We start from the raw sequence: 22781 nt of genomic DNA on the forward strand, positions 1-22781 counted from the left end.
TGTTTCCTTAGCTGTTGTATTATCTGTTCATTATTTTGGTTCCCTACATATCCAAGATCACAGTAGCTTAGCTTAGCCTTTCTCAACCAGGGTGCCCAGGCACCCTGGGGTGCCTTGAGGTTTCTTTAGGGGTGCCTTAGCAAAATGTCTAAAAATTTACCTAAAGTGGTATAAAAGCCAGAGGGTGGAACAAATCTGCCTTTTAGTTACACAAAGGCACAGGTTTTCATTGCGCACCATTACGACCTTCTAGCTGCCGGCCTTGAGGTTTCTTTAGGGGTGCCTTAGCAAAATGTCTAAAAATTTACCTAAAGTGGTATAAAAGCCAGAGGGTGGAACAAATCTGCCTTTTAGTTACACAAAGGCACAGGTTTTCATTGCGCACCATTACGACCTTCTAGCTGCCGGCGTCCTGACAACCAATGACGTCATCAGTTGTTAAGGTGGATGTCATCTGCCTGCACAGCATCCTAGTTTGACCCTCCCCTGTCCCTCTCCATCAGTGCTGGGGTCACAGTAGCGCAGTGTTGGATAAAAACTGGAGAAGAAGAGAAACATTGAAATACTAGTCAGTATCAGTGTGCAAAAGTGTATTTACTTTGGAAGAATAAATCACCTCTATTGTTAGGTGTCCTACATGTGTAGATTTTGCTGCGTTATATAAAACTATTGGAATAGTTTTTCACATTTTAGAATGGGGTGCCTCAAGACTCCATAATTTTAAAGGGTGCCTCAGGGCTGTTCATAATTTTAAAGGGTGCCTTGACTGAAATAAGATTGAGAAACACTGGTTTAGCTCATGAATAGTGGTCCAGCACAATGTTGTTTTATCTGTGCTCTGTCATATGCCAGTGTTCATTCAAGTATCCAGTTCAGTAATAGTACCCTTCAATTGTATATGTCTGAACTCTTTAATCTAATGTGCAGGTTTTCTGAAAGCCAGCCAGACTATTTTAATATTCACTCTGTCTTCAAAGACTTTATTTTCCCTTCTCAGTTTAATTACAACTAGAAAAGCTACAATTTCTGGGGAAATTGTGTGAAGTGTTCTTGCCTCCACCAGTAGTCTACAACTGGAGTGGGCGGAGTAACTGGGTGGAGCGGCTTGAGTAACTGTTGTGTGGTTGGAGTGGCTGGAGTAACTGTGAAAAGGTTGGACTGGGCAGAGTAACTTTATGGAGTGGGCAGAGTGTGGAGTGTTTGGAATGAGTAAAGATAGTAAACAGAAATCATGAACCCCTCCGCCACTACGCGACAGACTCTCCGCATCTACACGGCCTGATGTGAAACTTTTCACCTCCCTCAGTTGACCAGCACTCCGCCCACCCTCCTAATATGCCACCTGTACTCCTTCTCCTCGTACTCCTCTCCTCCATTCACTAAATCTCCCCCCTCTACCCCCCTACTCCCCCAAAACAACTATACCTTGAACCCTCACTACTTCCATCTCCCCACTATGGCTCTCACCACCTCCTCCTGTTACTCCACTCTCCCACCGACCAGTACGCCACCACAAACAGACACTCACGCTCTTGCACATCCCGCTCCCATGCCACCTTTCTCACCCTCCTTCTCCTCCTTACCGCCTGGGATATCTCCCCAAACCCTGGCCCCTCACCACCTCACTCACCCACTAGGCACCCTCCTACTCCCACAAACCGTCGCAACCCCCTCAACCTTATACTTGTCCCTCTCCTCCCCGCATCCACCCCTCCACTCTCGGTTGCACTCCTGAACGCCTGTTCAGTTTGCAACAAGCTCACTGCCATCCATGACCTCTTTATCTCCCACTCCCTCAACCTCCTAGCAGTCACCGAAACCTGGATCCAAGCCACTGACTCCACCTCCCCTCCTATGGAGGTCTCGTCTGGTCCCATTCACCCAGACCGAGCGGCCGTAGAGGTGGTGGGGTCGGCATGCTCTTGTCACCGCTGAGCACCTTCCAGGTCCTCCCAAACCCCCCCTCTCTATCCTTCTCCTCCTTCGAGGCCCACTGCATCCGACTCTTCTCCCCCACCCCTCTGAGGATTGCAGTAATCTATCGACCTGCTGGACCCTTATCCCGCTTCCTTGACAACTTTTCCGCCTGGCTATCCTTCTTCCTGTCCTCTGAGCTACCCACCATCATCCTTATAGACTTCAATATCCCTATCAATGTCAACAATCCGGCTACATCCCAACTACTCCACTTAACCTCTTCTTTTTCACTCACTCACACAGTCTTCCACCCACACCGACAGGTACACCCTGGACCTCCTTTTCTCCCATCTCTGCACCCTCCACGACCTCACAAACACCCCTTTCCCTCTCTCTGACCACAACCTCATTACGTTCTCCATCTCCCCATCCTCTAACACACCCTCCCCCCCCCCGAACCTCAAACCATCAAGCAGCCGTAACCTCCACAACCTGAACCCGGCCCCTCTCCACTCTGCAGCTGACCATCTGTACGACAGTGTCCTCCCACTGTCATGCACTGACCTGGCCACTACTACGTACAACGACTCGCTATCAGCTGCCCTAGACTCCTTAGCACCCCTGACCATACGGTAGCATTAGACCCCGACCGCTTCAACTCTGGCAGAACGACCACACTAAAAATCTTAAACAACGCAGTCATGCACTGGAGCGATTATGGCGTAAAACCAGATCCCCTCGAGCTTTCTTCCTCTACAAATCCACCTTCCTCACCTACACCTCCTCCCTCCATGCCGCCAAACAAGCCTACTTCGTTACCCTCATCAACACCCTCTCCACCTGTCCTCGCCGGCTCTTCTCCACTTTTAACTCCCTACTCTCTCCCCCCCACCGCCACCCAGTACCTCACTTACCACCCACAAGATTGCCAATCACTTCCAAAACAAGATTGACGCAATCCGTAAGGACATCACCAATGCTCAACCTACCTCCCCACCTAGCCTGCCTCCCACTATAACCCCATCAACTCTCCCCTTCTATGACCTCGCAACCGCCCTGCCCCCCACCACACCTAACATCCCGTACACCTTATCCTCCCCAACACTCCGCTCCTTCAGCACTGCTACCACTGAAGAAGTCACTAAGGTCTTCTCAGTAGCCTGCCTCACCACTTGCCCCCTTGACCCTGTCCCCAGAGAACTGCTCCGGTCACCCTCCTCCTCCATCCTATGCTCCCTGTCAGGGCTCCCGGGTATGACCAGAGGTGTGTGACTGACGCAGGGAAACGCAGACTTCAGATATGTTATAAACAATGTAATTTAATAACACTAACCATACAAACATAAACGCAGTGCAATACTAAAACATAACACAGTGCAAACGAACCAAACCAACCACCCACAGATAACAGTACATACAATGCAAGCGTCGTCAGGCAGGCCGGGTCAATATCAATTGGGCAGGTAGGTACAGGGGGAGCAAGCGGAGAATGGTCGGGGTCACAGGCCAGGTTCAGCAGGTAGCGGGCAGCGTGGTACAGAGGGTCAGGCAGAGGAGAATGGTCAGACAAGCCAGGGATTAGAGCAGGGTCAGCAGAGAATCAGACAGGAACAGGGAGCAGGAACAGGATGCAGGGCCCAAGAGAAACACAACACCAAGGCAGAGTCTGCAGGTCTGAATGTCCCTTAAATACACCAGTATAATTAGTTCCAGGTGTTTGACTGGCTGCAAGGTTGAGTCTCTGATTGCTGGGAGCACCCGCTGGCCAGCCCTGGTACTGCAGCTCATAAGGCAGCTGAGTCCCACTATTGCTGGCCAGTCCATTCCTGACAGTACCCCCCCCTCAAGAAGCGGCCTCAGGACGCTCCAAACAGTCCTAGCTGGGCAAAATGTTCCACCGCCCGGGTCTGGTAACTGGCGGGATATCAAAGACTGGCACACCGGGCAGGACTCCGGGCAGCGGCACACCGGGCATAGGCACATCGGGCAGGACTCCGGGCAGAGGCACATCGGGCAGGACTCCGGGGAGAGGCACATCGGGCAGGACTCCGGGCAGAGGCACATCGGGCAGGACTCCGGGCAGAGGCACATCGGGCTGGACTCCGGGCAGAGGCACATCGGGCTGGACTCCGGGCAGAGGCACTGCGGGCAGCGGCACACCGGGCAGAGGCACATCGAGCTGGACTCCGGGCAGAGGCACATCGGGCTGGACTTCGGGCAGAGGCACATTGGGCTGGACTCCGGGCAGAGGCACATCGGGCTGGACTCCGGGCAGAGGCACATCGGGCTGGACTCCGGGCAGAGGCACATCGGGCTGGACTCCGGGCAGAGGCACATCGGGCAGAGGCACACCGGGCAGAGGCACACCGGGCTGGACTCCGGGCAGAGGCACATCGGGCAGGACTCCAGGCAGAGGCACATCGGGCAGGACTCCGGGCAGAGGCACATCGGGCAGGACTCCGGGCAGAGGCACATCGGGCAGGACTCCGGGCAGAGGCACATCGGGCTGGACTCCGGGCAGAGGCACATCGGGCAGAGGCACACTGGGCAGAGGCACATCGGGCAGAGGCACACCGGGCAGAGGCACATCGGGCTGGAATCCGGACAGAGGCACATCGGGCCGGACTCCGGGCAGAGGCACATCGGGCCGGACTCCGGGCAGAGGCACATCGGGCTACCAGGCGAAGCAGCAGGCAGCGGGCCACCAGGCGGAGCAGCAGGCACCGGGCCACCAGGCGGAGCAGCAGGCAGCGGGCCTCCGGGCGGAGCAGCAGGCACCGGGCCCCCGGGCGGAGCAACAGGCATCGGGCCCCCGGGCGGGGCGACCGGCATCGGGTCCCCAGGCGGGGCGACCGGCATCGGGCCCCCAGGAGGAGCGGCGGGCGCCGGGCCCCCAGGAGGGGCGACAGGCATCGGGCCCCCAGGCGGGGCGACAGGCGTCGGGCCCCCAGGCGGGGTGACAAGCGTCGGGCCCCCAGGCGGGGCGACAGGCATCGGGCCCCCAGGCGGGGCAACAGGCATTGGGCCCCCAGGTGGGGCGACAGGCATCGGGCCCCCAGGCGGAGCGGCGGGCGCCGGACCCCCAGGCAGAGCGACAGGTCTCGGGCCCTCAGGCGGAGCGGCGGGCACCGGACCCCCAGATGGAGCGACAGGTCTCGGGCCCTCAGGCGGAGCGGCGGGCGCCGGACCCCCAGGTGGAGTGACAGGTCTCGGGCCCTCAGGCGGAGCGGCGGGCGCCGGACCCCCAGGCGGAGCGACAGGTCTCGGGCCCCCAGGAGAAGCGGCGGGCACCGAGTCACCAGGCACGACAGTGGGCTCCGAGTCAACTGGCATGACCGCTGGCACTGGGTCAGACATTGGATCGTCTGGCTGGACAGCGGGCATCGGGTCACCAGGCATCAGGTCATTTGGCTCGACAGCGGGCACCGCGTCATCTGGCAAGGCAGTGGGCTCCGAGTCAACAGGCACGACAGTGGGCTCTGGGTCAATTGGCACGACAGCGGGTACCGGGTCATCAGGTACCGGATTGTCTGGCTCGACAGCGGGCATCGGGTCACCAGGTATGACAGCGGGCACTGGGTCACCAGGCATCAGGTCATTTGGCTTGCCAGCGGGCACCGCGTCATCTGGCAAGGCAGTGGGCACCGGATCACCAGGCATTGGATCGTCTGGCTCGACAGCGGGCATCGGGTCACCAGGTATGACAGCGGGCACTGAGTCACCAGGCATCAGGTCATTTGGCTCGCCAGCGGGCACCGCGTCATCTGGCAAGGCAGTGGACACCGAGTCACCAGGTACGACAGCGGGCTCTGAGTCAATTGGCACGACAGCGGGCACCGGGTCATCAGGTACCGGATTGTCTGGCTCGACCGCGGGTATCGGGTCACCAGGTATGACAGCGGGCACCGGGTCATCAGGTACCGGATTGTCTGGCTCGACAGCGGGCACTGGATCAGGTACCGGATCGTCTGGATCAACAGCGGGTATCGAGTCAACTGGCCTAATAGGATCATCAGGCTGGATCAGTTCATCAGGCTGAGTGGAGGCATCAGGCTGAGTAGAGGCACCAGGCTGAGTAGAGGCATCAGGCTGAGTAGAGGCATCAGGCTGAGTAGTGGCATCCGGCTGAGTAGTGGCATCCGGCTGAGTAGAGGCACCAGGCTGAGTAGAGGCACCAGGCTGAGTAGAGGCACCAGGCTGAGTAGAGGCACCAGGCTGAGTAGAGGCATCAGGCTGGGTACAGGCACCAGGCTGAATAGAGGCATCAGGCTGAATGGCGGGTGCCGAGGCACCAGGCTGAACCACGGAAGGCAGGTTCTCAGACGGCAGGCTCACCGGTTTGGATACTGGCAGGATGGTATTGGTTGGAAAGAATTTTCGCTTTTTTCTGGTTTTAACTACTGGAGCACTGCAAGTAAACGCAGGTCTGCAAACGAATGGAGCAGCTGGAGACAGAGAAGAACTGGAGGATGGAACAGGAGAGGGAGCAGTTGCTACAGAGGGCTTTTTTACAGGGTTAAAGGCAGGATAGGTGCAGCGAGTGGGAACAGGGGACTGACATGCGGTAGATAGCAGGGCAGGAGGAGCTGTTGGGAATGCAGGAATAGAGTTTTGAGGAAATAGATTAGAAGCAGGACTGGGTTTTTGTAAGCTGACTGAGGCTGGGTGCAACAAGTCTGTCCATGTCTGCAGTATGGGTTGAACAAAGCTGAGCTTACACAAAGCCTGTCTGGTCAATGACTGCACTGCGTTTATACAATCTCTTAGTACCTGTGGTGAACATGTGGAATAACGCTCCAGAAAGTAACCCACATCATCCTCTAATAACCACACCAGGGACTCTACCTGGTCTGCACTAAATGGTGGCAAAAATTCATCCCTGTATTCGGGGGTACCAGATGAAACCAACTCTACACAAACCTGAATCAATGGCTGCACCTCAGAGAACTCTGTGCCCTGATCTACTAGAACATGAGCGAGCCGTATACATTCTAGCAGTTCATCCCGGGTATACTCCTTCAGAGTCTGATAAGCATACTCCCTGTCATCAAACACTAGCAGATATAAATACACAACCTCATCCAGATCCATCCTTCCCATCAACAAACCAAGATGGCTTCCCTGTGCAGCCACTTCTGGTCAGGATTGGCCTTGGTGTAATGTCAGGGCTCCCGGGTATGACCAGAGGTGTGTGACTGACGCAGGGAAACGCAGACTTCAGATATGTTATAAACAATGTAATTTAATAACACTAACCATACAAACATAAACGCAGTGCAATACTAAAACATAACACAGTGCAAACGAACCAAGCCAACCACCCACAGATAACAGTACATACAATGCAAGCGTCGTCAGGCAGGCCGGGTCAATATCAATTGAGCAGGTAGGTACAGGGGGAGCAAGCGGAGAATGGTCGGGGTCACAGGCCAGGTTCAGCAGGTAGCGGGCAGCGTGGTACAGAGGGTCAGGCAGAGGAGAATGGTCAGACAAGCCAGGGATCAGAGCAGGGTCAGCAGAGAATCAGACAGGAACAGGGAGCAGGAACAGGATGCAGGGCCCAAGAGAAACACAACACCAAGGCAGAGTCTGCAGGTCTGAATGTCCCTTAAATACACCAGTATAATTAGTTCCAGGTGTTTGACTGACTGCAAGGTTGAGTCTCTGATTGCTGGGAGCACCCGCTGGCCAGCCCTGGTACTGCAGCTCATAAGGCAGCTGAGTCCCACTATTGCTGGCCAGTCCATTCCTGACACTCCCTCACCCACATCTTCAATCTCTCCCTCTCCACTGGCGCATTCCCCTCCCCCCTAAAGCACGCACGCAACACTCCCATACTCAAAAAACCCTCCTTGAACCCCACTGACCTGAACAACCTTAGACCCATCTCCCTGCTGCCATTTACTTCCAAGCTCTTCGAGCGCTTGGTCTACAATTGCCTAAGTGCCCACCTCACTGACAACAACCTCCACGATCCACTACAGTCTGGCTTCCGTCCCCTACACTCCACCGAAACCGCCCTACTCAAAATCAATGACCTGCTAACTGCTAACCGCCAAAGCTAATGGCCACTACTCAGTCCTCTTACTCCTCGACCTTTCCGCGGCCTTCGACACAGTTGACCACCCCCTCCTCCTTAATAAATTACACTCCCTTGGCATCAGAGACTCCGCTCTCTCCTGGCTCTCCTCCTATCTATCCCAATGCTCCTTCAGTGTTACTAATAACGTCACCCTCTCCCCCTCTCTGTTGAGGTCCCCCAAGGCGCTGTCCTCGGGCCCCTTCTCTTCTCCTTCTACACCTCCTTCCTCAGCAAACTGATACACTCCCACGGCTTTAACTACCACCTCTATGCCGATGACACGTAAATTTACCTCTCCACCCCTCACCTCACCCCCTCAGTCTCCGCCTGTATTGCCCATCTACTGAACGGCATATCAGACTGGATGTCGCTCCATTTCCTCAAATTGAACCTTTCCAAAACTGAGCTCCTAATTTTCCCCCCAGCCCGTGCCCCCCACTCCACCCTCTCCATCACGACCAACAATGCCAGTATCAGTCCCACCCCGCAAGCCAAAGTTCTAGGTGTCACTCTTGACTCAAACCTGTCCTTCCAACCCCATGTCCAATCGTTGGCAAACTCATGCAGGCTCCATCTCCGCAACATCTCCAAAATACGTACGTTCCTAACCCCAGACACTACTAAACAACTCGTTCACTCCCTTATTATCTCACGACTTGACTACTGCAACTCCCTCCTCACCGGCCTACCTCATCACAGACTATCCCCTCTTCAGTCTATCCTGAACTCACCGGCCAGATTCATCCACCTTACTAACCGCTCTGCTTCTGCCACCCCCCTCTGCCAATACTTCCACTGGCTTCCGATTGCCCAACGCAATAAATTCAAACTACTAACACTGACATACAAAGCCATTCATAACGCTGCCCCATACTACCTCACCGACCTGTTACCCAAATACCACCCTACCCGTAATCTTCGCTCCTCACAAGACCTCCTACTTTCTAGCTCCCTGGTCTCCACCTCCCACGCCCGACTGCAGGACTTCTTCAGGACTTCCCCCATCCTTTTGAACTCTCTACCCCAATCCATCAGACTGTCACCTTCCCTCCTCACCTTTAGGCGCACCCTGAAAACCCATCTCTTCAGGGAAGCCTACCCCATCCTCACCTAATTGCTGATCTACACTCTACACTCCTCCTACTACTCCATCCCCCACAGCCACTTCCTCCTGTACCACTGTCTCCTCCCTCCTAGATTGTAAGCTCGAAAGAGTAGGGCCCTCGAACCCCTCGTGTTTTGTCCTGTTACTGTATTGTCTCATGTACTGTCCCCCACTATAATGTACAGTGCTGTGCAAACCTTTTGGCGCTATATACAGTCAGGTCCATAAATATTGGGACATCGACACAGTTCTAACATTTTTGGCTCTCTACACCACCACAATGGATTTGAAATTAAACGAACAAGATGTGCTTTAACTGCAGACTGTCAGCTTTAATTTGAGGGTATTTACATCCAAATCAGGTGAACGGTGTAGGAATTACAACAGTTTGCATATGTGCCTCCCACTTGTTAAGGGACCAAACGTAATGGGACAATTGGCTGCTCAGCTGTTCCATGGCCAGGTGTGTGTTATTCCCTCATTATCCCAATTACAATGAGCAGATAAAAGGTCCAGAGTTCATTTCAAGTGTGCTATTTGAATTTGGAATCTGTTGCTGTCAACTCTCAAGATGAGATCCAAAGAGCTGTCACTATCAGTGAAGCAAGCCATCATTAGGCTGAAAAAACAAAACAAACCCATCAGAGAGATAGCAAAAACATTAGGCGTGGCCAAAACAACTGTTTGGAACATTCTTAAAAAGAAGGAACGCACCGGTGAGTTCAGCAACACCAAAAGACCCGGAAGACCATGGAAAACAACTGTGGTGGATGACCGAAGAATTCTTTCCCTGGTGAAGAAAACACCCTTCACAACAGTTGGCCAGATCAAGAACACTCTCCAGGAGGTAGGTGTATGTGTGTCCAAGTCAACAATCAAGAGAATACTTCACCAGAGTGAATACAGAGGGTTCGCCACAACATGTAAACCATTGGTGAGTCTCAAAAACAGGAAGGCCAGATTAGAGTTTGCCAAACGACATCTAAAAAAGCCTTCACAGTTCTGGAACAACATCCTATGGACAGATGAGACCAAGATCAACTTGTACCAGAGTGATGGGAAGAGAAGAGTATGGAGAAGGAAAGGAACTGCTCATGATCCTAACCATACCACCTCATCAGTGAAGCATGGTGGTGGTAGTGTCATGGCGTGGGCATGTATGGCTGCCAATGGAACTGGTTCTCTTGTATTTATTGATGATGTGACTGCTGACAAAAGCAGCAGGATGAATTCTGAAGTGTTTCGGGCAATATTATTTGCTCATATTCAGCCAAATGCTTCAGAACTCATTGGACGCCACTTCACAGTGCAGATGGACAATGACCCAAAGCAGACTGCAAAAGCAACCAAAGAGTTTTTTAGGGAAAGAAGTGGAATGTTATGCAATGGCCAAGTCAATCACCTGACCTAAATCTGATTGAGCATGCATTTCACTTGCTGAAGACAAACCTGAAGGGGAAATGCCCCAAGAACAAGCAGGAACTGAAGACAGTTGCAGTAGAGGCCTGGCAGAGCATCACCATGGATGAAACCCAGCGTCTGGTAATGTCTATGCGTTCCAGACTGCAGGCTGTAATTGACTGCAAAAGATTTGCAACCAAGTATTAAAAAGTGAAAGTTTGATTTATGATTATTATTCTGTCCCATTACTTTTGGTCCCTTAACAAGTGGGAGGCACATATGCAAACTGTTGTAATTCCTACATTGTTCACCTGATTTGGATGTAAATACCCTCAAATTAAAGCTGACAGTCTGCAGTTAAAGCACATCTTGTTCGTGTCATTTCAAATCCATTGTGGTGGTGTATAGAGCCAAAAATGTTAGAATTGTGTCGATGTCCCAATATTTATGGACCTGACTGTAAATAATGTATTATAAGAATAATAACTAGAAAAGATACAATTTCTGGGGAAATTGTGTGAAGTGTTCTTGCCTCCACCAGTAGTCTACAACTGGGTGGAGTGGCTTGAAAATGAGGGAGTGATGGCAGTTTACAAATCATGTCCTGATTTTTTAGCTCACACTCTAGCTTTTGTCAGCTCCCACTCTAGTTTTGAACATTCTGCCATTCATTCCTATGGGACCAATTTCACCACAAAAACGGCGATATTTTGTGAACCATTTGGCGAAACGTTCCACAAAGTAATAGCACACGAATCGGGAATAATTCGCACGTTTTGGTATATTACTGTCTATGTAGTGTAAAAACTGTGGGAGGAGTTAGGGTGATAAATTTGGCTATAATAATAAGAATATATATGTGAGATAACAGTAAGTGGTCTTGCCATGCAAGAACACTTAATAAAATGAAGCCCATGATGTTACCTTTGAGAATTATATTAATAGAAAGTGGATATTTCTCATTTACCACCTCTAAATTCTTAAAATGTGTAATGTTTAACACCCTTTACTATTATATGCAGCATTATAGAAAAGGTTGTGGCCCTTTTAGGTGATTGCCTAGTGACTAACTCATTAACAATGATTTTCTAAAGAAGTACAGTGAGTGTTCACATAGTGAATGGAAGCTGCATTGACATCATATTCACTTCATCACTGCAGATATAGGGTAATTGGTTTGCAGCCAACTGTCTATACTGCAAATATTCTCCTGACTGTATTTGCTCTCTTTACACAGCTCATCACTTGTGTATTTTGGCCCAGTATTGGGATTTTCAGCATTTAATAGAGTTGAGAAACTCGTACAATAAGAAACGTTTTGGAATGGGGAAGTATTAGAACCTCTGTCAGTCATATGAACAAACAACTTTGCACATCCGTGTGCACTATTACCAAACCTTACAGTTGGGTTACTAACCAGCAAGATATTTATGGACAGCCTGTAAATATACAGGTTCTGTATCATTTTTGAAGAATAAAATACAAAGAGCATTTTCCCCTCATCTGTGTCAGCTAGGAATTTTGGTTATCATAACCTAACCTGATGCAGGTTTGAATATTTATGTGTTTATGTATTAGTCACTTCCCTACAGTGAACAGTTCTGTGTAGGTCATAGAGCAATATACATCATAATGCCAACTGTGACACATGGCAATCAGGTGTTAAAATTTTACAAAAATGCTACTCTCTGTATGTAGCACTCTTTCTACATATTTTTATCCCTTTGGAACTTTTGAACTATGTTTCAGGTTCTCAGGGAACCCGTGTTAAAATCAATTCAGTGGAAAGACTGTCCCTTACAATGGTGTCCTGTGGGAAGAATGCCCTCTTTACAGTGGTGCTCCTACAGACATCTAAATCATTGTGTAAAGCTGCTGGCTCTGCTAAATGGTGTTGGCCCCCGGAACTACTGTATGTAGGTACCATCAGGTGGGAGGTCAATCAGTCAGAGGTCACGTAACCCCTGGAGGACCCTTAGGGTTCCGTGGAACCTTGGTTGAGATTTGGTGGAAGATATTATCACATTTGTAAGTAGTGAGCAATCTAATGATGTTATGTCAATTTTCTAATGACAATTCTATAAACTTTGCACTTGGTTTTCACAGGCTTGCCATATTCCCATTTTATTTTGCTATAAAATAAGCAATCCAACAAAAAAACACCCAAATAGTTTAGTACGATTGTTTCCTGTTTTTCTTTTTGGGTAACAACTGTCTTCTTTTTCACGAGTCAGTGGAAACTAAGGTGTCCTTTTAACATGCAGCGGTAAATGACCGCTGCTCAGTTCTCTGGCATTCTCAGAGGAGCCAGTTCTTTTTTGAATGCCTGTTCATGAAGTGGTGTAGATCACTTCTCCTAATGAGTAGAGAAGTGATCTACAAATGCTTTGAACGCTGGAAAACGGCTGCTCTTACTGTAATCTTGCGAGATCTCCTAGATTGTAAGCTCGAAAGAGCAGGGCCCTCAATCCCCTCATGTTTTGCATTGTATTGGTATTGTTCTGTCCCCCTTTGTAATGTACAGCGCTGAGCGAACTATTGGCGCTTTATAAATGCTGTATAATAATAATAATTACAGTAAGAGATCAGTCAAACACACAGTTTACTAAGCATCGGTAAATTACTGCTGCTTCGTTTGCGGTTCCCCCGATTCTCCACCTCTGGGCTGGAGAATCTGGAAGGAGAATTTTCACACAGATGGCCAGTGAAGGGCTGACATCGCTCCTTCATACACTGTGTGCTGAGATGATCAGAGGAGAACATGTTCTCCGCTGATCATCTCTGGTTCCTAAACCACTAATGATCTGAGATCAGCAATGATCCTTAGGATCGCCACTGATCTCAGTTTCATAAAAGGATACCCCAGTGTTGAAGAAGCTGTCTGCTTTCTTTTTCTGTTTAGCAGTGTTGGACATAATAGCTGACTTTTTCTCCTAAACCGTTTGCAGTGTGATGGAAGATTTCTTCTGTTGAGGGTCTAATGCAGGCCACAGATGGGTCAAAAATCGGCTGATTTTTCGGCCGAAAATAAAATCGTCCGATTTTCAGATCGTTAGTGGGTCAATAGGTCGGCCATTTTTTGGAATTTTGGCAGATTTTTTTTATCGGTAAAGTTGGAAAAAGATCGGCCGATTTTGCCGATCGGCCGATTTTCAATTATGGGCAAATCGGACGATCTTTTTACCGATAAAAAATCTGCGCATGAGCAGTGACCTGCAAGAGGAAGACAAAAAGAGGATGAAGAAGAAGAGGATGAAGAAGAGGAAGAAGAAGAGGATGAAGAAGATGAGGATGAAGAAGAGGATGAAGAAGAGGATGAAGAAGAAGAAGAAGAGGAAGAAGAGGAAGAAGATGAAGAAGAGGATGAAGAAGAGGATGAAGAAGAAGAGGATGAAGAAGAAGATGAAGAAGAAGATGAAGAAGAGGATGAAGAAGAAGAAGAAGAAGAAGAGGAAGTACACTGTAAAATCCAATTAGTAAACCTTACTTAAAAAAAGCATGCAAACCGATTGCCTCAAAAAAACCAAGTAAACTAGAATAAGAATTGTATTTTCTTTTTACAAATGCTTATTGAGTGTGGTGAACTTACACTTTAGTATACACAACTAACAAAAAATAGTGAATAGTACTTGAAAATTTTACGTTAGGTGAACTCTTAACTTAGTATGGAATACTCGGATTTGCCATTTAAAATAACAAAATCATTTTAAGTTAAGTTTACTGTGTAATGTATTCCAAATGACACATTTATTTAGGTTGGGCTAACTAATGTGATATTTTCTGCAACTCTGAATATTGAGTTGTGGTTACTTGAACAGCAATCCAATTTACTTGTTAAAACCATGCAAACCGATTGCCTTAAAAAAACCAAGTAAGCGTTACTTGTTTTATTTTAGTTTTATCCAAACATCCATTTTACATTAACATCTTGCATCTGCCCAATACTGCAGACAAGCAGTATTGGGCAGGCCAGACTATCTAACTGTATGGCATGGGCCTGTTTCTGGGTTTGGCACCCCCTGCCTACCCATGCTGTGATTGGATGCAGTACACATCAATCAACAGGTTTCAGCCAATGATTGTGGCTGAAACCTGCTGACCTTCTCTTTCAAATCACATTTACACAGACAGAGCCAGATCACTGTGCTGTGAACAGAGGTCGTGTTTCTTCTCCCTCACAACTAAACAGCAGCACATAGGACACACATTACACTTCACAGATAACCCCCCCCCCCCCCCCCCCCGGTCAGTGTCATTAATACAGTGTACATTATTGTCTGATCACTGTATTAGTGTCACTATTGATGTCAGTTGGTGTCCCTCCCAGCCAGTGTGTTAGCTCTAGATTGCCCACCACTCCATCACAGTCACACTATGTTGCTGTACCGTCATTACAGTATAGAATCTATAGCTGTGTAAACAGCTGTGTAACAGGGCACATACAGAGCTGTTTATTGCCCTTGTAGAGAATTTACATATTACTTACACAAACTGTTAAAGTAAGCAACAGCCATAATAACAAACGTTGATGCTTGGTTTAAAACCTGACAAAATATCCAGAGTTTTCCATGACTGCCTATTTAAATATATCTTTTCATACAATTAAAGTGGTTGTAACCCTTCCATATATACCTAGTGAAGTGACTGGCCTTAGGTGATACAGAGATGAAACATCCTACTACACAAGTTATACCTGTTAATCTGCAGTCTTCACTACAGCCATTTAAAGTGCTGTATTTATAAAGCTTGTCCGAGAGTTCAGAAAACAGAGGGTGGAGAGCTGAAATGAAACTCTGCAGAAATTCAGTGAGGAGAGCTCTAAGAACTGTTTGGTGGGATGAGACACCTCCTTCACAGGAACAGAGCTGAGGCTGTCAATCTGCTAGAGGGCCCTCCAGTCACCTTTTTTCTCTTGGTGTCAGGAAAAAAAAAACTTGTCAGAAGTGATTCATGCCGATATGGAGAAATGAAGCAGCAGAAATGAAATTATACTCATTGCTTTTAATGGAGACAAGTACACACTATAGAGGAATATACTTTGTTCATATTTCATGTCTGAAGTTTACAACCATTTTAATAGTAGTTTTCCTCCATGCCATTTTACACCATACTCACAATAGGTCCACTAAATTAACTCTGCCTGCAAGTAAAGGACCTTTTACAGGATGAGTAGGAACTAGTGAAAGGACCACTTTGCATATATTATAGAGATGTACAAGCTGGCCAACTGTATCAAAATGATCTGTCTCTGGTCCTTGCATACCAAATCACCAAAATAGAAAATATAGGCATAGCTCATTGCATATATCACAATTGATATTAAAGCTGACCAACTGCCTCAAAGTGATTTGTACTTACATGGAATAAACTCATTGCATATATTATACTGTAGAGACATACAAACTAGACAACTGCATCCATGAGTTTATTCCACGCAAGCACAGATCACTTTGAGGCAGTTGGTCAGCTTTAATATCAATTATGATACATGAAATGAGTTTAGCCCACATTGGTAATATACAACCACTCAGGTATGTTTGTTGTATGATCAGATAGATTACTTTGAGGCAATTGAACATCAATTGCAATATATGAAATTACTTTAGCCTGTATTGGTTCTGTACAACCACTGAGGTATGCCTATATTTTCTATTTTGGTGATTTGGTATGCAAGGGCCAAAGACAGATCATTTTGATGCAGTTGGCCAGCTTGAACATCTATTACAATAAATTTTAAAACAGCACACTAAGGTTTCTGAGCTCTGTGACGTCAGCTAACTTTAGTCTACTGAAAACAGGTCACAGGCATGCAGAAAAACAAAACAAAACAAAAAACAAACATTCTAACACAACAGGAAATTCTTCAGACTTTGCAGTTTTGGTGGGAGTTTGTTCTCCCACATGCCAAGCATCCCTCTTTGAATGAATATAAAAGTGTTTTTCATGGCTTTAGGGTATTCCAAGTGTAAAGCATATAAAAGTCCAAAGAAGAGGCAAAGAGTGCTTGAGGTAGGTTCTGGAGATCCTCCATTACAGTACCTCCCTCGGCTATGATGGCAATAGACACTGGGTCAAGGTGGAGATGATTTGGAGAAGCAGGCATACTTTCATCAATGACAGTCTTCAGTCCAACAGGTAAACGTGCCCAGACCTCATCACTGTCAGAAGGCTATACAAAAACAAACATGATTATTTGTCACTGTGTTGTATATGGTTAGTTTTAGCTTCAAGGTAAGGGTCAAAGTCAATCTATTTTTGGAAGGTTTCTTCCTTTAAAGCATTTTTTTAAACGGTTTTTATTTTAATGCATTCTATGCATTAGGATAAAGCACCTTCTGTGTGCAGCAGGTCCTCATTAATTGAGACAGCAGTGGGGCACCATTACCTCCCATTGCATTCAAAGTCAGTGAGCCAATGAGGAGAGAGAGGAGGTGGGGCCAAACCGCAGCTCTGTGTCTAAATAGACACACACAGCCTTGGCACAATTGCCCCATACAGCTGCTGGCTGTAGGGGCACTCAGCAGGAGTGAGGGGCCAGGAGTGCTAGCAGGGGACCCGAGAATAGGAGGGTCTGGGCTGCTCTGTGCAAAACCAACTGCACAAAAGGTGGTAAGTATAACACGTTTGTTATATTTAAACAGAAAAACACACAAGGACTTTAATATCACTTTAAGTTAGATAGCTATATACACACGCAAAAAAGGGTATAATCCATCTGGATACACAAAGTAGTTGTAATGATACAGTTCTACTAACACGTCTAAGTTGCAAAATTGTGTTCAGGCATTAACATTTGTTTTACCCTCCCTCACTAAGGGATTACATTTTATAAACTGCATTGCCCACCACTGTACTAGTAATATAATAAGTATTAATCTGTATTTCTAAGGAATACAAAGCAAATCCCCCCACAACTGCCAAGGTGCAACTATGATAACTTACGAAGCAGGTGATGTAGAATGTACTGGGGTCATCACCAAGTAGAACAGGGAGGCCTCAGAGCACAAGGGTGTGCATTGCTGTCACATCAGGTTTCTAGAAGTAAATTATCAAAAGTTCAGTTTAATATTGCATAAAATGTAAACCTACATGTTTATGAAGCAAATATCACACTATTTGACAGTTCAGGAAAGTTACTGCTTGAAGTTATTTAAATTACACCCATAGCTTCGATGTTTTAACATCATTGGATCACAACTTCTCAAGACCACTTTAAAATATTGAAATCAATACAGGTAACAACATAGGCCAAAAGGGATAGTAGTAGAGGTTACAGGTTGTACATTTATGGTATCGTACATATTTCTGTATATTACAACAAAGTGAATCATGAAAGGTTTTGTAAGTTGAGAACAAACAAAAAGAGGGTTGCAGTAGACTCACCTCTGAATTAATTTGCTGCACAAACATGGACAATGTCTCTCCAACACTTCCTTTCTTGGACTTGAAGATTGTGACAAAGCATGGTGTGTATCGATCCAGGGCATCAAAAAAGTTATTCTGCAGATTTGTGGTGGCTATTCTATTGAACTCTGCAAACACCTACAACACAAAAACAAAACAAAAAAAAAAATCTCTATTCCCCTAATATTTGAATAAGTTTCTCCCAAATTCTCCAGTGCCCCAGCAAGCAGATCCTTGTCCTCCCTCTCTTTGTGGTTCCCCCAGCTTTTCCCTCACCTTTACCTGTGAAGTTCAGTGGTTTGTAAGGTAAACTTTTCTTCCTTACAAACTACTAAACTCTGCATTCAGAGATCATTGGTTTGTAAGCCAACACAAAACTGCTTAACTCCTAAATTTACTTACCAACTACTGAACTCTGCCTTACAAACTACTGAATTCTACATGTATAGTTCAGTAGTTTTGTGAACCAGAGCTCAGAAGTTTGAAAGGCAGAGTTCTAGTTAGACCTATTGCAGGAAAATCCATTAAAATATTACTAGCTATTGGCATCTTACCTCCGGTGTACTGAAGCCCACTTTGACAAAGAGTCTGTTCAAGGAAGAGATCTCAGGCAGCTGCTGTGAGCAATTCTTCTGAAAAGGACAAAATTCCTTACTTAAAAATAAGTTCCCCCTTACAACCTAGTGTAGTAGATTACAGGCAGACACAGTCTTTGATACCGTATGTGCATTCTTTATAAGCATAGGAAACTACAGCAAGCATTGAAAAAAAAATACTACAATAAAATATTAAATGAAACATTCAATTTTAAGTTAAGTGGTTAGGATAAGTTCAATGGTTTAAGGCAGCATCCAGAGTTCAGTGGTTTGTAATGCAGAGTTTATATTTACGGCCTCCATCCTGAACACAGGCTTTTGTGCCCTGTAGCACCCCCCCTTCGTGGTGGGCAGTATCTGCATCCACTCCCCCATGTGGTCAGTGATTGTATACCCCAGAAAATACTCACAATGGCAGAGACTGTCCAGTCGGTAAATATGGATCAAGGATTACCATTACACAAAGGTAAAATCTTCCTCTGTGGAATGGATCGTTGTTGACTGAAAGAATAGAGTACAGGAAAAATGGTCATAAATAACTGTAATAAAAGCTGTGTCTGTGCCCCTTGTCCTTTGTGGTCAAGTGTCTTTTCATCCAGTGCCCCCCCCCCCCCACAATAGGTTTGAAGATAGCCATTATACAAGCATTCATAGAGCAGAGTGATTGTAGAGCACAATGTGCTCCTGGTGGTCAGACGCCAAGCCCCTGGCAATCAGTGGCTGCTCCCCCAAATAGTGCTTGTTGGCTGCGTCCTTTTCTTGCCAGTCCATGGCCGCATGCACCCCTCCCCTTGCTGGTTGGTGGCCACACCCCCATCCTCCTTGCTGGTAGTCAGCATCTGCACCCCCCAGGCCCCAGATGATCAGTGTCCACACTCCATCTACAGTGTTGCCAACCTACCAAAATAAATTTACTGATAAGACACCCACAATTTACTGACACAGCCAAGTTTTTACTGCCATTTTGACAATTACAATTGTAAGTGCAAATTTCAGTATTTAAGTTACAATTAAGTACAATATATAATTAGCAATGTGAGAAAATCTGAAGGCAAAAATTTTTTTGATAAAGTAAGGGCAGTTATTAAAACCCATTAGTTTTCTGTCATCCCTGTCCAACTCAAGAGATTTCCTATTAACCACTTTAGCCCCAGAAGGATTTGCCCCCTTCTTGACCAGGCCATTATTTGCGATACGGCACTGCGTTACTTTAACTGACAATTGCACGGTCGTGTGACATCGATGTCCTTTTTTTCCCACAAATAGAGCTTCCTTTTGGTGGTATTTGATCACCTGTGCGGTTTTTACTTTTTGCACTATAAACAAAAACAGCGACAATTTTGAAAAAAATATATTTTTTACTTTCTGCTATAATACATAGCCAATAAAAATAATGAAAAAAAAAGTCAATTTTCTTCATCAATTTTGGCCGATATGTATTCTGCTACATGTTTTTAGTAAAAAAAAAATCCCAATAGACATATATCGATCGGTTTGTGCAAAAGTTATAGTGTCTACAGACTACGGGAAAGATTTATGGTTTTTATAATTTATTAGATTTTTACTAGTAATAGTGGCGATCAGCAATTTTTAGCAGTACTCTGACATTGGGGTGGACACATCGCACACTTGTGAACCATTTTGGGAACCAGTGACACCAATACAGAGATCAGTGCTAAAAAAAAGCACTTTTTCTGTATTGGTGTCACTGGGAGGGAAGGGGCTAACACTAGTGAGATCCCTGGGCATGTTCTAATTGTGAGGGGAGCTGGGCTGTCCAATGGAGCAGAGTGATCTGTCTCCCGATGACAGGAAGGCGGGGATCATTCCGCTCCTTACCGAAAGAACCGCGAGCTGCCTTGTTTACATAGGCAGCTCGCCGTTCTCCTCTCATAGTGAAGATTGTCGGGTAGCTGGTGGCAATCGAGCCTGCCGGATACCTGCGCTGTCTCCCTCTGTGTGAGGAGACAGTGACAGCGGCGCTGGGGAGCACGTGGGCACCTCCCCTGCCCGCCTGCACCCTCGACGTACATTTACGGGATTTAGCCTGCACGTGCCACCCTGTTGCCGTATATGTGTGTGGGGCGGTCCCAAACAGGTTAATTTCTGTTTCATAGCCAACACTGAAAGTGAAGTGAAATCCATGGTAGCCACCAGGATCACCAGAAATTATGTCTCCAATTCTAACATTTTGCCTTTATTCCTGTTTTAGATTTTTCTACTCTTGGTGATAGCAGTAAAAAGGAGAGGAAAAAAATCTACCAAACTGGGGCATGAGAGAGAGAAAAAACACACACTGAGACTGCTGCACATTGCCCCCCCCCCCCCCCCCCAGACTGCAGAGGGACACAGATATGGAAGCACACATTGAACAGAACTTAGCTTTTCCCATAAACTTCCTCTCTCCAGATCACAGTGCAACACACACTCACCTCCAAAGATGATACTAAATCCCAAGAGGGATGGCAGTCACAGAACTCAGCTTTTCCCCCACTCTGTCTCTCTCCAACTCACACAGCCCCCACCTTCCTGATCACACACAGCTCTCAGCCCCCACCTTCCTGATCCCACACAGCTCTCAGGAGAAGCAGACACTGAACACCAAGGAGGAGTGGCATATTACAGCACATGGACTTTCCTGCGCGCTTCCTCTCTGCAGCTCACACTGCTCAGACACCTCCACTACATCTCAGATCTGTCCATCCTTCAAGTCTAATTGCCCACATTTCTCACTGTACTCACTCTGTGCCTCTCACACCCTCTTCAGCAGCTCTTCTTTCTCCTGGATGTCCTTCCAGTCTGATGTCCACGTGCCTTCTGCCGGCATACTGTTGTAGCTTAGCTGGGACCTCTGCTTCTCATTGGTGCAGACAACTGTCTGTCACTAATAAGCCCATGTCCTATTGGAAGTAGGGAGGAGGAAATTGTAGGTGGGTGGAGATAGGACAAATAATGATTCAAGCTCTGAGGCTGTGTATGGATATACACTTGTATTCCTGTGTGCATGTAAATGATTATGTACAGAGTATAGACACAAACTAAGTGTACTTTATATTTTTTTCTTGCACACTTTACTCAGTGCTGCTTTATTAGTGTTTAGTCAGTAGTGTGCATTGTGTCATAGACATCAGTACATCTGATTAGAGATCAGTATAACACAAGGTGTTTATCACTCCCATGTGCAAGAGGCCTAACCCTTTCTCTTCCTTAAAGGACCAAAAAGAACCAGAAAGACAGCACTGTGAAAAAAAGAGCCAGCAGGAGAAAATGTACTGTAACTGGCTGTCTGTTAGGGCATTTTTAATACATTTGCAGCAATACTGAAACACTGGACTAAAGTGATTGTAAACACAATTTAAAAAAATAACAAAGGTTTATACTTTTCTGCTCTGTGCAATTCCCCCAGTTGTCCTTTTTTGGCGCTCATGGCTCCTCATGTTCTAAGTGTGCTTCCTATGGTGGTACACCTGCAGGTGCAATCCTGAGCCGCTGTCTGTGTCAATTGACAGACTCTGGCTCCACCTAATACCTCAATCTCTCTTCACTGGCTTTGATTGATGACAGCAGGAGCAGCTGCCTCAGCAATGCCTGTTAGACCTGAAAGTCAGAAGAGAAAGCCACTATACAGACAGACATAGCGCTGGATCAAGTGTAATAAGGGGAGTGAGGGGGCAATAATATTACCTAAACATGTATCACCTTAATGCAGGAAAAATTGTTTAGACTTTACAATCACTTAAAGCCAACTCCAGGCAAAACAAATATTACCTTGCAGTGGGACTGCAAGGGTTAACTACCCATTTGTGTCTAGTGGTGAGAGAAAGGAGATATACTTACCTGATCTTTCAATTCTCCCTGTACAAAACTGATCCCTGCAGCTCATGCAACTCCACCCCCCATGATCTAGCATTCTTGAGTAGTGAACTGGTCCTGATGTCAGCAAGCCCATAGACCGGCAGGACATGAGGATGTCAGGAATAGTCCACTGTTGGATCGTGGGGGAGTGCCATTTGCAGTATCGGAGGATCAGCTGAGTTTAAGCTTTTTTTCTCCCCTGCAAAAACAGCTAACCCTTGCAATGCAAGCAAAGCTCCTCTGCATAGGAGTTTCTTTCTTTTTGCCCAGAGTTGGGCTTTAAGGACAGTTAATGCATATCTGCCTCCTACTGGTGTAGTATTGCCACTGCGTCCTTTGTTGCAACTTGATTATTTTAAGTTGGTTTCACTCAAAAAAATAAGTAAAATGGTTTCATTACCTTGCAATTAACTCTAACTTA

General features: G+C 46.8%; 1 protein-coding gene and 1 long non-coding RNA gene across 14 annotated transcripts in view; one reads left to right on the forward strand and one right to left on the reverse strand.

Moving 5' to 3' along the window:
• Window positions 1-22781, forward strand: part of SLC4A4 (solute carrier family 4 member 4) — a 370302-nt gene that overhangs the window by 139934 nt on the left and 207587 nt on the right. The window lies entirely within an intron of this gene.
• Window positions 15487-21415, reverse strand: LOC149460512 (uncharacterized). Of its 3 annotated transcripts, none has more exons than XR_016313056.1 (5): window positions 21248-21415; window positions 18464-18541; window positions 17889-18047; window positions 17448-17540; window positions 15487-16674 (listed from the first exon to the last, which is right to left on the reverse strand). It is a non-coding gene; the product is annotated as an uncharacterized LOC149460512 (long non-coding RNA). The 3 variants fall into 3 exon arrangements; XR_016313057.1 differs by lacking the exon at window positions 21248-21415 and adding an exon at window positions 20938-21126; XR_016313055.1 differs by lacking the exon at window positions 21248-21415 and adding an exon at window positions 18916-19006.

This window comes from Staurois parvus, unplaced genomic scaffold, assembly GCF_062004578.1.
Source record: "Staurois parvus isolate SC_StPar_1 unplaced genomic scaffold, SC_StPar_1.0 ptg000227l, whole genome shotgun sequence".
Lineage (NCBI taxonomy): Eukaryota > Metazoa > Chordata > Amphibia > Anura > Ranidae > Staurois > Staurois parvus.